Consider the following 16,016-nt stretch of genomic DNA (forward strand, 5'->3'; position numbering starts at 1 on the left):
CTACTAAAATAGCTAGTATGTATAATCACATACATACACTGTTATAAAGTTCTACACAAGCGTGGACATGAAAAAAAAAGAAAAAGATTAAAAAGGATGTTGCAACCAGACTTGCCAGAGGGCATATCCAAGGAATTTATATCAGTATCAGTATTTAGATCTGCTTCTGCTTGCAATCTCACAAAATGTAGTCCAAAGTGGCCGTGGAGGCAGAGTATAGTCCTTGATTATTATCAATCTGAAGTTGTATGTATGTGTTTAGCTTGACTGTATTAAAGAAACAGGGGTAAATTCAATCTGGTTTTATGGTTTACTCCAGGGGTCAGCAAACTTTCTATGAAAAACCAAATAGTAAATACTTTAGGTCATCGGGGCCATATCATCTCTATCACAACTACTCAACTCTGCCACTGTAGGCTGAAAGCAGTCATAGACTGCAATGGTTAATTTTATGTGTTAAGTTGGCGAGACTAGAGTATCAAGTTCTTTAATCAAATGCTAACTTAGGCATTGTAGTGAAGACAGGTATTGTATACAATTGGTTGTTTCTCTGGAGAATCCTGACTAATACACAGACAATATATAAACTACATGGACAATATATAAACCAATGGGCCTGGCTGTGTTCCAATAAAACTATTTACAATAACAGGTGGTGAATTAGATTCGGCCTGTATACCATAGTTTTCCAATCTTGGTTGGATAATAATAAAAGATAGCTGCTTTTATTAAAAACTCAACATTTTAGGTAGTGTGAACAGTGCTTCACATATGGATTCTAAGTGTCCTATAAACTGAGAATTATTCCTGACCAGGCCAGATGTTCTGGATCAGCAATGTGAGCAGCAATGATCTTCCTAGAACCAATGAGATCTAGACCATAAGCTTAAGTTTAAGAGTTTCTCAGAGAAGTTTTATCTACTGGCTTTGGGGATTGAAAATTATTGCTGCTAATCCAACAGAAGTCAACCAACAGAATGTCTTAGATGCTCATTTATTAAATATGGCACCTTTCAATTAAAATTGGTAAGGGGAAATTAAAATTCACAAAATCTCTATCAGGGGGTTTATTATTTTTAAAATAAAAAATTTTTTACATCAAAGATTTACAGCTTAGAAGGAAGAGTCTTCAATCTATAGACTTATTAAATAATAACAAATACCATATTTTTAAATTTACCTGTAAGTTTAAATAGTAAATCCTCAATTTGGTCGATACCACAAGGTTCCTTTCTCCAGAGATCAATAAAATTCCCATTGAAGAAGAAATTGTCATCCTTTATTTTCAATTCAGGGACCTCCCTATAAGCACTCTTATCTCATTTCCACGTATTACCAGTTGTTTCTCAAAAGTTTAAGAAATAACCTACATTTTAAAATGATTTGATTTACAAAAAGCAAATATAACTATATCTTTTCAAGATCACATTATTTATGTAAAATAAAGAATATCTATAAAATTGCCCTTGCTATAGAGAAGTTTCTTACATTAGGTTGTGAATGATAAAAAGTAGGGAGAATGGGAACTTTGAAATTCAGTATCTGAAAGAGAATTCTAACCTATTAGGTAGTTGAAGAAATATTTAAGCATTAGAGTAAAGGGTTATTATGACCATGACCAAAGATTGATAAATTTATAAAGTAGAAGGCGGAAAATTAGTAACAGTAAAGAAGACCTTAAATTTAGAGAAGTCAAGTTCAAAAATGGAAACTAGTATGTTGGTGTGCCAAGAGGTGAACAAAGATATTTAGATACAAAAAGGAGTGTTAGAGTTGGTCATAAGGATAGAAAGATCAGCAAAGGTAGGTCAAGTGGGGGAACTCTGTGCAAAAAAGGCAACCATGGGGTCTACATTGGTCAGAACAGCTCTAATTTCAAGTATTTTGCCTGTCAAATCATCGGTCCTGATTTTAAGTTCAGAAAATATAGTTACTATCGTACCTACTTGTATCTACACTTCCTATCAAATTGTCTTTAACACAGAAAATCTCAGTATTTGCTGATAATGATAATTATCTGGAAACTCAAATCAGAGAAAGTACATTGAAAAACTGTATCAACTAATACTTCTTAAAGAATAAAAACATACTTATTTGTGGCCTTTATTTACTAGCATCAACAAGAAACTGGAGTCTGAAAGGTGTTTAGCATAGGAAATTGGTGCCACACTCACCTCTGCTGATATTATCAGTGTTGGGTGGGGATGAAGCTATAATCTGCCAAAATCTGAACCATCCTTGCCAGGTTTGGGGGTACTGTAGAAAAGTTACCTCTACCAGGTCTAATTGGTAGCTCAGCAAAATGGTGCAGTCATTCCTCTTCACGTAGAGTGTACTTGAGAAGAGGCTGTTTAAGGGACCTATGTAATAAGCCCCAGAAAGATAATATTAGTAGTGATTTAGACATGGAATGTAGCTAACAATTATGGAATGTTTACTATGTTCCGGAAACTGATGCATTTTCTTTTAATCCTCTCAACAACCCTATGGGTTATAGGTACTCTTATTAACCCAAGGTTAAGGAATTGCTCAAGACAACAAAGGCAGTAAGAGGCAAGGCTGATATTTGAACCCATGCAGTCTGGTGCTTCAGAGTGTGTATACCCATAGTCACAATGCTACAGGTTTACACTCAGACAGGCTGGAGAAAAATAAAATCAGTTTTCTATAAAGGGCAAATTAATTTTCTCAAACTTAATCTCTATTCACTTTATCCCATACCAGATGGTTAATCTTCAAATCATATTTTAAAGTTACACTGGCATTTATGTGCCAATTTTAAATAATAATAATCTGTAATATTTTACAATTTACAATAGTGAAAATGGACAATCTGTTAGTCTCCAAGACACAGTGAAATAGGGATGATACTGACAGTGCACACCCTCCAAATGAAATGACAAAGAAATAATATAAATTTCATACTTCATTTATTAATTTTATTTAGAGCTAATGAATTGCTTAAAACAACCTAATTAAATAGGTCAGTTTCCAAATCAAGTGCCATCAGTATGCCTCCAAGTTTCAGTAACTTATTTTTATCGGTGAAGTTTTGTTTGATACATTATTCAAAGCCTACGTTATCACCTAACTCCACAGAAATTGTGGCTTTTTCCTCTAACCTACTTGTTTTTATTCATTAGTATTCATTTACATCTTGGTTTATCACATTTACAGTGTTTTAAAGTTTCTTCTCATTCTCATCAGACCATTTACCTCACAATTTTCCTCCCTCTTTTTTAAATGGATGCGTTTTTACTGTAAAACCTGTAGTTACACTACCAAAGATTAGTATCACGATTTTAAAAGACGACTGCAAAAGTACACCACCAGAAACACTGAATCACCACGAAGAACGAACAGTCCCGGATAAATCCGCTCTAACCCGTAAAGGGGAGGGCTCGCAGCCATCACATAGGGCAGGCAGGGAATGGGAGGAGGGGAGGTCGGAAAAGGCAGTGTTTGATTCAAGTCAGTAAACGTTCACTGAGCCACTCACCAAGCGCAAAAAAAAAAAAAAAAAAAAAAAAAAAAGATGGGCGGAATTTCAAGCAGTGGGCCTGGCAGGTGTGCCGGGGGGCAAGCGCCTGTGGCGCGGACTCGGGCGCTCAGCAGCGGCAGGGTTGGATCGCCCCTCTCGCCCTTTGCCAGTCAGCTGAGGGCGGTCAACTAGGGCCTGGCCTCCAGAGCCCGGCTCCCGGGACCCGCACACTCGTCGGCCCAGCCGCCAGCCCGCCGGCCGACCAGCCGCAGCCGCTTACCGATGGCGCCTCGCTGCCTCCCCGGGGGCAGCCCTTCAACGGTTGCCGCAGTCAGAGCACCACCCCGTGGTGGGGTACGTCGAACCCTCCCGCAGCTCTCGGATCCACGCAGCGTCCCCACTCTCGCGAGAAGTCGGCGGAGTCCGCGAAGTGGGAGGAGGAGAAGGGAGGGGCATTTAACGGTGGCGGCTGGTTCTGCGCCGGATTCGGGAGAGGGGCGGGCGCCATTGTGTTTGTCTTACTACTGTTCTGCCTCGGTTAGAGGCCTAGAACTCCAGCAGGAAGGCGGTGGTGTGATCGCTGGGAGCGGGACGCGCCCTGTTCAGTACCAGCTCGGGAGCGAGGGTAATAAACTGCGGAGCTCGGGCTTCTCCCTCTTAGGGAGGTGGTTCTAGTCAAGGCCGCTGGTGGGGGAGGGGAGGAAACGAAGTGCAGGCCTGGTGACGCCGAGGCCGCTTCCTTCCTCTCGAGATGGGCGGAGGACCGTGATCCGGGACCGCGGGTACGAAGGGGGGCTGGGCGCAGGCCTCCTCTGTCGGTGGCCTTTCGTCCGACGGTGGAGTTTGTGACGGGTGGAGGGGGCAGGTTGTGCGTCTTCTTTACGGACGAGCGGCGGGTCAGGGCAAGGGGCTTGAGCCCTATTTTGGTCTTTGGCGGCCTCCTCTTCGATCCTGAGCCCTGCCGGGCAGTGTCACGAGTAAGATATTTAATGAGCGAGCTATTGACGGCGGGGGAGGCGTTGGGCTCTACTTACCCAGCCTCGAACCGAGAGGACTTTACCAACCTTAGATGGGGTAGAGATTTGCTTATTGATGATCGTCCCTGTTTTTGATATGCGTAATACTTTTGGATTTCTTTTGTGTTGTGGTAAGTTGTATGTTCCTCAAGTTGAAATAGGTGGTGGTATGTATAAAAGCGGACCTGTTGGCGTGAGAAGTAAGAATATGAAAGACCAGTAATAGAATACAATACTCCCTCATTTTGGTGAAACTGCGTAGTGAGGAAGAATGTGTACACACGCCAAAAATACTATACATTTTTCCCCTACGTACAGATGTAAATATATGGAGAACATCTCTGTCTTGGTAAAAAATTCATCGTGACTGATGTTTACTATTTAGAGTGAAGGTGCCAAGTGAAACCGAATTCAGTAAGGTTTTTGTTTTCGGTTTTGTAGGATGTTTTAGGTGTTTTTCTTTTTTCATTAGTAAAATAATTTAAAAATCTTCCCTTTTCTTGTTCCCATCCATCCGTTTCTGTCTAGAACTAAGAGGTAAGGTTAAAGGTGAATTTTTGATTTAAAAATCAAACGGTATACTGTTGTAAACAAAGAAGACACACAGTGTAACTAGATTTTTTTTCTTTACGTGGGCTAAAATTTTGTTTGAGAAATGGGATCTATATTTTATTTACAGCTCTACAGCGTTTTGTGAAACAGTGGTGTATGAGGCACTAGAGGCACGAAGATCTGGGTTTAAGTCTTGATTTCGCCAGTTACTTAACCTCTTTAAAATTCCTTAGAAGCATAGCAGTTAATTCCTAGAGTTGAGGTGAGGGTTAAATTACATAAAATAGTGTGTAGCAGTCAACACATAATACTTGCAGAGTGAAGTTTTGGTGAATATAAACAATTGGAGTTGATACTAAAGTCAAGTTGTTTGTATTTGTTCCTCCTGGTCAGAATTTTAAATTTTCCAATTTTACTCTCCGTGTAATACGTCCCTCAGAGTGCTGACTGCTTCTCCAACGCACAGTAATACATATTTATGTAAGTTCTGTACTACAGATATTTTTAGGTAAGAATTTTCCACAACTCTTCTTTTGCCCTAAACTATACCACAGGTGTAAGCATAGTCCTCTGTGTTTTTTCCAAAGTTGCAGCTGGGAACTGCTGGGTCAGATGTGTTGAATAAGAATGATTAAAAATTACTGCTTACTTAAATACAAGTGATTTCTTTTTCTGCCACGTTGACAAGAGAGCTTAATTTCCCAGAAAACACAAAGATGCCCCTGTATAGACATGCCCGTATAGAAATGTTCTACATGAAGGTCTCAGATGTGTGAACATTGAAAAGTCATCCATGGCCCCAGTTTTTAATCAGCTCCATATCCATTTCAACACAACTCTTCATTTAGTATATGTTCAAGAATTGCCTGCTTAATTTTAGGGAAATAATTTTAATGGTGCAAAACTATCAATACAAAACACTTATTGATAATTTGTTATTTGTTATGTTTTAGCTACTAAATTAGGGCTTCACATCTTTACAAGAAGGAGCTTGACACAGCTTCTGCCTCCACAGTTCACAGTGTAATCATCAGACTAATGAGTAAACAAAAACTGCTTTTATCTTAGCGTTTAAGTGTATGAATGTACTGTGGGAGCGCAGAGGATGGATGTTTAAACTTCGGGGAAATTTTTACAGGAAGTATTGCTTTTACTGAGATGTGAAGGATGATTAGGAATTTGATAAGGAAACTGCAAAGTCATAGTGTCATGGTTTGTTTTAGGACTGGCAAGTTTTTTCCCTGTAGCTGAAACAATTGAATGGAAGGTTAGAACATGACATGAAAGACCTTCTCTACTGTTTTGGAAAGTTAATGCTCAATGCTGTTGGGAATAAATAGCTCGTGTGTTCCTAAGCTAGATAAATGATTTTAAAATTATCTTTTTGGATACATCTTTCCGTTACTACAGACAATTAAGTGCTAGTTAATAACATTGGGAAATGGGTAAGTGAAATGCACAGGCTTTCATCAAATCCCATTTTTAACCAACAAATTAAACTTAACTGATTACCTCTACCATATTAAACCTTTTAACTGTTAAGTAACTGAATCAACAACTGATCATATTAGCGTGATCACAGTTTAAAAGGAGTAAGATTTTGAGTTCTTAACTGAGATCCACTTGAATTCACTAAAGCAGAATCATAGTGAAATGATTTACCTTCTCACAGTTATTATTTTATAAAAATTCTGTCTTTAATTCGGTTCCTGATCATAAGATGAACCCAAAAAGGGGGAGCCAGGATAAAATGATAGTTGGGGAGTGGGCTGGGTTTTAATTTTCACTGCTCTTAATTTTTAACTTTTCTACTCTGGTCTGAACTAATGTGGTCAAAGCTGGTTTTGCTTGTTCTCAAATATATTTCTCTGTGCTCTACAGGTTAGACTAGATAAGTTGAACATCTGGTTTTAAAATTACCTACTGTCATACACCACTTTTGTCAGCAGCTTTAAGAAGACAAATTTTGAGCCTTAAAACTAATTTTTATCTCTTCATTATGATCATTGCACTTCAGTGTAACATGTTTCCACTTTAAGAAAAAGCTGTAAAATTAGGTTTCCAATTATTGAATGAAGATTGAAACTTGACACAGATTTACAGATTAAATATAAATCTATTTTCAGATTAAGATATTGAACTTTTTTCTAGTTCTTTTTTTTAATTGAAGTATAATTGGTTTACAACGTTGTGTTAATTTTTGGTGTACAGCATAGTGATCCAGTTATACATATACATATTCCTTTTCATATTCTTTTTCATTATTGGCTGTTACTAGGTTTTGAATATACTTCCCTATACTATACAGTAGGATGTTGTTGTTTATTAGTTGTTATTTTTTAAGACTTGGGTATATCTTTGTATCTTAAATATTTGTCAACTAAAAATCAAGAGACTTTTTTTTAACACGTTGATTGCCATTTCACCCAAACCTAGGTAACAGTTGGGTTTCCTCAGGGGCACCCAATCCACAATGGGTGATCAACATTGAAAGACTCAAAAAGTTCTGTGCTTTCAAAGTGCTTTCCTCAGGTGACTGCCCTTGGTTCCTATGTCTCCATATTCACTAAGATCAGTAAAACACTAGGATTTCCCATTAAGAGAAAAAAAATTTTCCCCAGACCCAGGTTTTTTTAAACAAAAGAATATACCAGTTAGAGGTAAATAATGGAGTTGTAACTATGTATATATTTCTGGAAGACTTGACTATTGAAATACATTGGTATTTTGTGCAGTAACTCTGGCCTTCATACCACTGTATAGTAATATGCTTTTGGTAATTCAGTAACATCAACTCCCCTGGATATTTAAGACAAAATCTAGTTAGACCCTGATATAGAATCAGAGTTTCCTGAGACTGGCTGCATAATGATAATTGTAGGAAAGAAAAAGGATAAGTTATGAAGTTTTACTCTATTGCTACATAGCACACTACCTCAAAACCCTGAGGATTAAAACTACTGTTTACAATTTTTTTTTTTTTTTAATTCTTTGCACCTGTTGGGTAGTTCTGCTGATTTTGCCTGGATTCACTCATGTATCAGTATTCAGCTGGAGGATTTCTCAGGCTGGCAGGTCCAAGATGGTGTCACACTTCTAGTGCTTAGTGTTGGTTAAGATTTAGGCTTGCTCTATGTGATCTTTTATGACATGGGGGTCTCAAGACAGCATTCCAAGAGAGTGAACGTGGAAGCTATAAGACTTCTTATAGCCTAGGAAATCATGTGTCACTTACACTACATTCTGTTCGAGTAAGTCTCACAAGGGTTGCCCATACTCAGGGGATGAGGAAATAAGATACCACCTCTTCCTGGGCAGACCAGCAGCATCAAAATACAAAGGGATGTGGGTATTCAGCTGGGAGGGATGTATAGCCATATTTTGTAATTTACCTCAGATTGCTTAGAACATTTTAAGAACAGACATTCTTAAAGATGTCATGATTGTGGTTTGCTTTAAAACAGAGGATGGTAAAATCGTCATGTTGATAGTTGTTGAAGACTTGATTGGCACGTTGAGGCTCATTATTGTCTACTTTTGTGTATGTTTAAAAATTTTTCCTAGTTAAAAAAATTTTTAAGGCATATTCAGGTAATCTAAATTCCATTTTGTGAAGTGATTTTGACCTTATTTTCCATTTATTATTTACCAGAATAGTACTCCGTTGTTTAATGTTTACTACTTCCTTTGTGGTATGTTGATACTAGGGAGTATAAATCAGCAGTACTGCAATTTCGAAAGAGAATTATTCTTAGACATTTATAGATTTTATTGTAATGTGAGGTTAAAAAAGTGTACTTTTCATTTGCTAGTAATTGTTTCCCTTAATAAAGTTAAGCCAAGTACATTAAAGAAATTTTGGAAAACTAACTATAAAGTAGAAAACAAAACCCAAATGGATATACAGTAAAATGTTAATAATGGTTATTTTTTCCTAATTTTGTATGCATATACTTATATAAGTATGGTTATAAATTTTCTTTACTCCGCAACGGTTATCTTCCCATACATAAATCTGAATGACTTTAGGAAGTCTTTTTACTATGTGTTAAAGACAAATTTCAAATAATGAAAAAGCCAAAATAATGTCTACTAAGCTATCTGTATGAAAATCTTTTAGCACTGATAATATTGTTTAAAAATAGCTAGTATTTGCTGAATATATACTGTGTGCCAGCAAAGCTCATGGTGTACCTCTGAAGTGGGTACTATTATTATTCCCATTTTGTACATGTAGATATCAAGCATTAAGAGAGATTAGGCCTAGAGTCACACTAAGTAAGGGAGAGACTTCAAAGCTTGCATTCTCAACTATCTTGTTTTTACAAACAGATATTGGCTTAGTTGCTAAAAAAAAAAAAAATTGGGCAATTTATCTTGCCTATACTTTTTCCTGTTTTGGAAAAATTACCTTTATTAATGAATGCATTTAAAATAAAGGGAAAGTCTTAGGTATAGGCTGTACACCTACTTGTTAATATGGATGGGCCTGGGGCCTTTTTTTAGTCTGGTTATTTGGTTTATGACTACTGTGTGACTTTTGACAGATCCTGAACAAGACTGTTACTGTAGGAATGGGACACAGTGATCTATAGAGTGATAGAAGAGGATACATGTTATTTAAGAGATCCCTTTTTAAGCAGAATCATCGAAAAACCTTTGAGCATTACACTGCTGATTCTCTGATCTTAGGAATTAACAGCTTTCCAAATTTGGTAGACCAAAGATTCAAGTCCCAATTGGTAAGCAGCTTGTTGTGCTCAGAGAAAGCATTACTCTTGAGTAGGGTAATATGTAGAACTCCTTTGCTCCAAGTGTTTTTCTTACACTACCTGAAGTTTTTCAGTTTACTTTCTCATAGTGCCCTAAATTCTACTAATTAGACACTTAGTGGAGGGGGCCACTATGACTGACCAGATAAAAGGTACAGTTCAAGCAGAAGGCAAGGAATAGCATTTGTGTATAGGAAAAAGTAAAATCAGTATAAGTGTATTAACCCATATTGCTTTCCTGGGTTTTCAGAACTATTTCCAGCATGCTTCTAGACCTCTTTTGGGCACTTCAGGCTACCTGTTTTTTTAAAAACCAGCTCATCTTGGGTACTTCCTTGTCCTCCACTCCCAACTCCCTACAAAAAAAAAAAGAAAAAAAAAGAAAAGGGAAATGGAAAGGGGAGGGGGAAAGGGGGGCAAAGGGCAAATATTTGTTCTTCAGTACACTGAATAATCCCTCCCTCCCACCCCCCCCAACCCCGCCCAGTTGTTAGGTAAATTCTTTTCTACCTGTAATGTGTTGAACCTACTTTCTATCCATGTATTTGTGCCCTCACTAATTTGTCTTGGAGCAAGTGTGTCTCTTCCTAGTAACTTGTCCTTAATACTGATTTAGTTTAGGAAGTTTTTTGGTTTGTTTTAAGCTGACTCTTTTCCAAAAATTTTAGTAGCTACTGAGCCTGCTACAGCCTGTAGCAGTAGTCTGTTTCCCATGGTTTCACAGATACAGTAAGATACTGTAAGAAATGCAGGAAGCTATATAAACCTATTATTAGGGCTAGGCAAAACTAAATTTTTTTGGACTAATTGTTTCATCTTTGTACACTCTTTAATTGCTTGTCAGGAACATAATTTCTGGGGCTCTTAGAAAAATAGTATACAACTTACTGCTGGTTAAAAAGCTTCAAAATCTGAGCAAAGGACACAAGATTGCCTTAACAATTTAGATATAATCTACCTTATGTGTGTATTTCCTTGAGAGTCTTTTCTGTTCCTCTCTCCCCTTCCATGCCTTCAGTTTCATCCCTCACACTCACATTATTTTCTGTTTTCCAGTTCTTCATCGTTTAGCGTCTTTATGCTTTCTTCCTCTTCTTCTATTTTCAGTCTTCAAAAGTCAACTCATAGGTTACTTCATTTGAAGTCTTTCTCATCTTGTTGGACCTTTTGGTTCCCCATCCAGTGCTCCAATAGCATTTTATAATTTTCTTAAGTGTAATTTTCAGCAGTCTGGTATGAATATCTAATCTAGATGCTAGTATAATTGCTAATTATTTTAGTTGGCATTTTGAGGGCTTCTTGACTATGATCAAATCAACTCAGCCAGTTCTCTTCAAATTTTTATTCTCTGCTCTAGTTCTTTCCTTCTGTACTTGTAATTAAATGTACAGTAGACTTTCTTACTCTTTCCTCAGTGTCTCTTAAACCCTGTATTGTATTTACCATCATCTGTTTTTCCATCCTTCATTCTGGATAATTTTCCTCTAGCCTGTTTCCCAATTCCCTAGTTTTTCAGTTTTGCTAGGCTACTGGTAAAATGCATCAATTTCCCAGGTTGCTAAAATTAGGGCCATCTCTTCATCTGGTTCTGTTGACTCTTATCTTTTGACGATAAATTGATTTTTTTTTTCCGTTGTATTTTTGTGTCTTATAATTTTTGATTGAATGTGAAACATTGGAAATAATAGTAGAGACTGAGATAGATAATATTTATGCCTAGAAACAGGCATGCTCTTCTGTCAGACTGCTAGAGAGGTAGGTTGAGTTGGTTTAGTCTATAGTTGAGCTAGGTTTGAACTTTATTATTGCTTTATTTACTTTCAGAGTATTCCAGCAGCTACATGGTGCTTGGTATGAGGCTGGAGTGCTAGAGGATTTCTTTCAGCATTCTTTGATTAGCTTCAACTTCCTTCAGGTCCTGCGTATCTGCACCGTAGAGGAGTCCAAGGCACTAAGGCTGTTGTAACTCCCTTAGCAGTAGACTGCTCTTCTTATTTGGAGCAAAGCTCATGGTGAAAGGAGGTGTTCTTAGCTCTATGCATCCTTCTCCAGTTGTAGGCAGGGGCTCTGTGCCTGATCCTCAGACGTGGGGCTATCCCAAGATTTCTGCACTTCTCCCTGTCTCCTAGGATATAGAGTGCAGGCAGACCCTGCCATCTCCACCCTACCAGGGTGAACTGGAATTAGGATTTTTTTAAGGTGGTAGAAAACAGTTGAAAGTTTCATTGGGAAATGGTGCCGGTGTTGTTACTAGTAGGATAAAATAGAAAAGAGGAAAGTGTGTCAGTTAATGATGAGTTCCCTTTAGACAAGGCCTAGTGTGCTATTATTAGAGACAAACTTTGTTGTTTTACCCAGAGTAGGCCTGATACTCAAGTAAAGTCTTGCTGAAAAACATTGTAAAATTCAATTTAAATTTGTCTGCATTCTAGTATAAGTTGTGACATTAATTTTTCAGTTGCATTTAACATGTGACTGTGAGATCTTATTAACTTGAAGATAACACTGGGCACAGAAGTTTTTGCATGTCAGGTAATGACATTGAATTCTTTTAGGCTTTTTTAACCTAGACTAAAAGTTTAAGGTAAGATTATTTCTGTAGAACAGATTTGAATTGTACTGTTTATAGATAGGAGAAACTTTTTTTTGGTTTAAAGATTCTTTATAGTGTTTAACAAGCCACCAAAAACATCAGCTTGCTTAAAGAGTTCTTCAAAGGTTTCCTTGGAAACCAAGCAGAATGAAATTACTTATTAAAAATGTAGTTAAAAAGTTGTCAATTTTTTTAGTAGCTAACAAACCACAGGTTTATGAGATAGAGAGACTACATAAATGTTAGAAGTCGTGTGAATATCTGTTTTCTACTCTTGTTGCTCAGTGTCAGTCACTATTGAAATGCCTCAAGGTAAGGGAACACTTAACAGTAAAAGACTAGTTGGATAAACCAGCAGTTAAATATCAGCTTCAGAGAATCTTCACCCAAGAGACTTCATTTCAGAAGTTGAAAACTTCCATATAGTAAAATCTCAAATATTGATCATAAGATTTTTGTGGCTTTGTGACTCATTATATTCTTTCTGCGTTTGAAGTTGAAGTATGTTCTGGAGAATAAAAGATATGACCTCTCGGAGCTTTCAGTGCCTCAGCTTACACAGTTACAGATGTGTTGATAAGGAACATGAGCACACATGTCCTGTGGACCTTTGATGCCTAGGACTTGAGTGAGGCTCCAAAAGTAAAAATAAGTGTGTTAATGTAAGCTTCATAGCAATGATGAGTGCTAAATGCAAATTAAGTGACAAGGCATGGCAGACAGGCACATATCTCTTCTGCTCATGCTCCACTATTCTAACTGACTTCACTTGTGAAACACAAATTCTAAGATTAAATTACTGGTAATTTAAAGATGTCAACAGAAGAGCTTTTAATCAAGTTCAGGGCCCTGTATGTCTGTACACTTATAAAGCCAGCCCTGGTGATAAGTTTTTATCTTATCACTGAACAGAGGGAGCGCTCAACTATCCAACTGTGAGATCAGATCTAAAGAAATTTGTATTTAAAGCAACTACATAGTGACAGAAAGAAAGTAAGAGACCATTATATTGACCATTGAGGAAAGATTGTACACATAAACTTTTTTTGTGTGCTTTACTCTTTAAGTCTTGGTTAAAAAGCATTGGGTGGTTCAGATACTTTTTTTCCTGCTAGTCTTTTATTCTCTCTTAAACCTTATCCTTTAGAGCACTTACAGCTGTTTAAGTTGTATGGTTATTTGTGTAGTTTGTTCTTTACTAGGCTACAGCTTCTTCATAGTCACTATCTCAGTAGGTTCATTGTTGTCCCCTCTCCCCATCTCCTTGTTTAGTATTCAATTAATGTGCCTAGCACACATTAAGTATATAAAAAAACTATTGCTTAATAAATGAACTTGAAAAGATGCCTCATAGTACCTTGTAATTGGTCTGGTAGAATTTTTTAAAGACTGTACATTTTATTTTTTACTATTTTTGTGCTTTTGACCTACAACTTACACAATCAATTTATGTAAGTTTTTCTGGTAACACCCACATTGTGAAAACTCAATCAGTTTATGTAGAGAAGTTGCCAAAAATAGTTTCATGCAGTATAAATTATAGCTCTCAGAGGACTCTGCCTCTTTGCCTTCTCCCAAGAGGTTTGTTTTGAGCAGATTTTCTACCAGGTTAGTTTCATTCTGCAAGTAAGTCTGCAAGTAAGAATTGTGTGTAAATATAATCGAAGTAAACTATGAGAGGTATGATTAAGAAGCATTATTGTTGAAGAACCATCCATAGGCCTGTGTCTTAAAAAACATTGTCTCCCTGTTTAAAATCCTTAACAAGTACAGTTCTTGTTTAGTATTTTTATAGCCTCCTTGATAAAATAACACATCTGCTACTTGTAAAATTATTTATGGGCTTTTGCAGTCAGTTTTTAACTATTAATAATCTTTCTGCTAACGTATGCCTTCTTTAAATGTCCGATTCATGATTGACGTTTTTAATAAAAAATTTTTGTAGATGTATGTATAGAATTTATAAGAAGCTGAAGGTAGGAAAGATTTATGTTAGGTGATCATATGTGTGCTTTATCATCCAAACCAGGCCACTTTTAAGAGACAACACAAGCACTATTAATAATTGTCCCGGGATAATGAGTACAAATTAGGGCTTTTCTGACCACAAACTGTGGCTGTTCTACGCAAACCAGGAAATACGGTCATCCTACTTAAAAGGAAAACAGCAGTCCTTTGCCTTTACCTCATTACCAGTCCCACTTTCCATGGGCATCAGTCCTCACATTTTAGCTGTTTTAGGATTTACCTTCATATTTCTGAATGATGTGTTTATACTGTTGATGGTTTTTCGATATTATATATGTGCTTTTTTATTTATCCTGTCCTTCCCCTACCCACCTCCATCAGACAGCATGTTTGTAGCAAGACTGTTGATTCAGTAGTCTATGTTTACACTATTTCAAATATGTAAATATTAAAGAGATCACTCAAACACTGCAGTATTGCCTTTCTTGAACAGTAGCTCTATTTTCCCACATCACAATATTAATGTATTGAATTGCTATTTGCTTTAAGTACTCAGTAGTTTTTCCCATTGGTTCATCATCTCTGCCGTGTGCCAGAATAGCTTCCATACAATGCTATTTTTTCCTTAGAACTTTGCTTTGATTATCTGTGATACTGTTCCAATCTTGATCATTTGCTCCCTATGCTTTCTACATACCTTTGTAACTATTTTCTGGTTTCTGTGTCTGACTCTTTCATTCTTTACACTCCCATTTTCCTAAGACATGATCTTCATTACCTTCCTATGGTTTTGTCTTCTTTTTTTGATTGTTTTTTAAAAGCTTGCATGTCCGAAAATTTGTTTTTCTCCACTTCACATTTCACCACTAGACTAGTTGTTTTTCTCAGTAGTACAAGCATTGCTTTTTGTCTTAAAAGTTTTTAAACTTGTGATTAAGAAGCCATTCTGATTGATTACTTTTCTTTTGTACATAACCCATTTTTTCACTCTTGTAAATTATAGGATCTTCTCTTTATTTCCAGTGTTCTGAAATTCAAGATGGTAATTTGTGCTTAGTGTTGGTCTTTTTTCTTTGATCCTACTAGTTACTCTTGACCTCTTTCAATGTGGAGATTCGTGTCCTTCAATTCTAGAAAGGTTCTTTCATTTCTTAGGTAATTTTCTCTCCATTTTCTTTTCTCTCTCTTTTACAAACATAATTATAGTCAAATGATAGATAACTATTCTTATTTTATGAATGAATGTCTTTTGATCTTTTTGAGGATGATTAATTAGCTCCTTTCCTCAAATTTTCTCTTAAGTTCCTTTTTTTGTTGTTTACTTTGGCTTTTGTTTTATATTGGAAGTTTTCCTTGGATACCTAGTCATCCTTGATGTTTGTCTATTAGAGGGAAGCACTAAAGAAGCTGATTAGAAACTTGGTTTCTAGTAGACTTTGCTGTGGGTAGGATGGTCAAATGACAAATTAACTTTGTAATTGGGAGCATTCCAAATGTCAGTATCAAGAAATCTTCTCTGGTGTTTTGTTTGGTGATCCAACAGTAAATCTCTTGGTTTTTGACAGCATTATAGAAGCAGGACCAGGAAAGCGTTTTTGGGTCTCAACATTGAGTATATGGATTTTCTTTTATTC

The 16,016-nt window shown here is 36.8% G+C and overlaps 2 protein-coding genes across 14 annotated transcripts in view; one reads left to right on the forward strand and one right to left on the reverse strand.

Annotated features, from left to right (window-relative positions):
• Window positions 1-3,880, reverse strand: part of BAZ2B (bromodomain adjacent to zinc finger domain 2B) — a 290,588-nt gene extending 286,708 nt beyond the window's left edge. Inside the window, exons 1-2 of one of the 2 annotated variants that reach the window (XM_032479524.1) lie at window positions 3,762-3,880; window positions 2,175-2,360 (exon numbers count right to left, since the gene is read on the reverse strand). The gene's annotated coding sequence lies outside the window, so the exon portion shown is untranslated. The remainder of the gene's footprint in view (window positions 1-2,174; window positions 2,361-3,761) is intronic. The other variant, XM_032479525.1, reaches the window with a different exon arrangement.
• Window positions 3,881-3,928: 48 nt separating this feature from the next.
• The window catches only part of MARCHF7 (membrane associated ring-CH-type finger 7), a 46,678-nt gene continuing 34,590 nt past the window's right edge, over window positions 3,929-16,016 (forward strand). For 7 of the 12 annotated variants that reach the window (XR_004319882.1, XR_004319886.1, XR_004319883.1 and 4 more), the window contains exon 1: window positions 3,929-4,106. The gene's annotated coding sequence lies outside the window, so the exon portion shown is untranslated. Of the gene's footprint in view, window positions 4,107-4,144; window positions 4,264-16,016 lie in introns of those variants that run through there. The other 5 variants (XR_001364942.2, XM_014552441.2, XM_014552442.2 and 2 more) reach the window with 2 other exon arrangements.

This window comes from Camelus ferus, chromosome 5, assembly GCF_009834535.1.
Source record: "Camelus ferus isolate YT-003-E chromosome 5, BCGSAC_Cfer_1.0, whole genome shotgun sequence".
Taxonomy (NCBI): Eukaryota; Metazoa; Chordata; class Mammalia; order Artiodactyla; family Camelidae; genus Camelus; species Camelus ferus.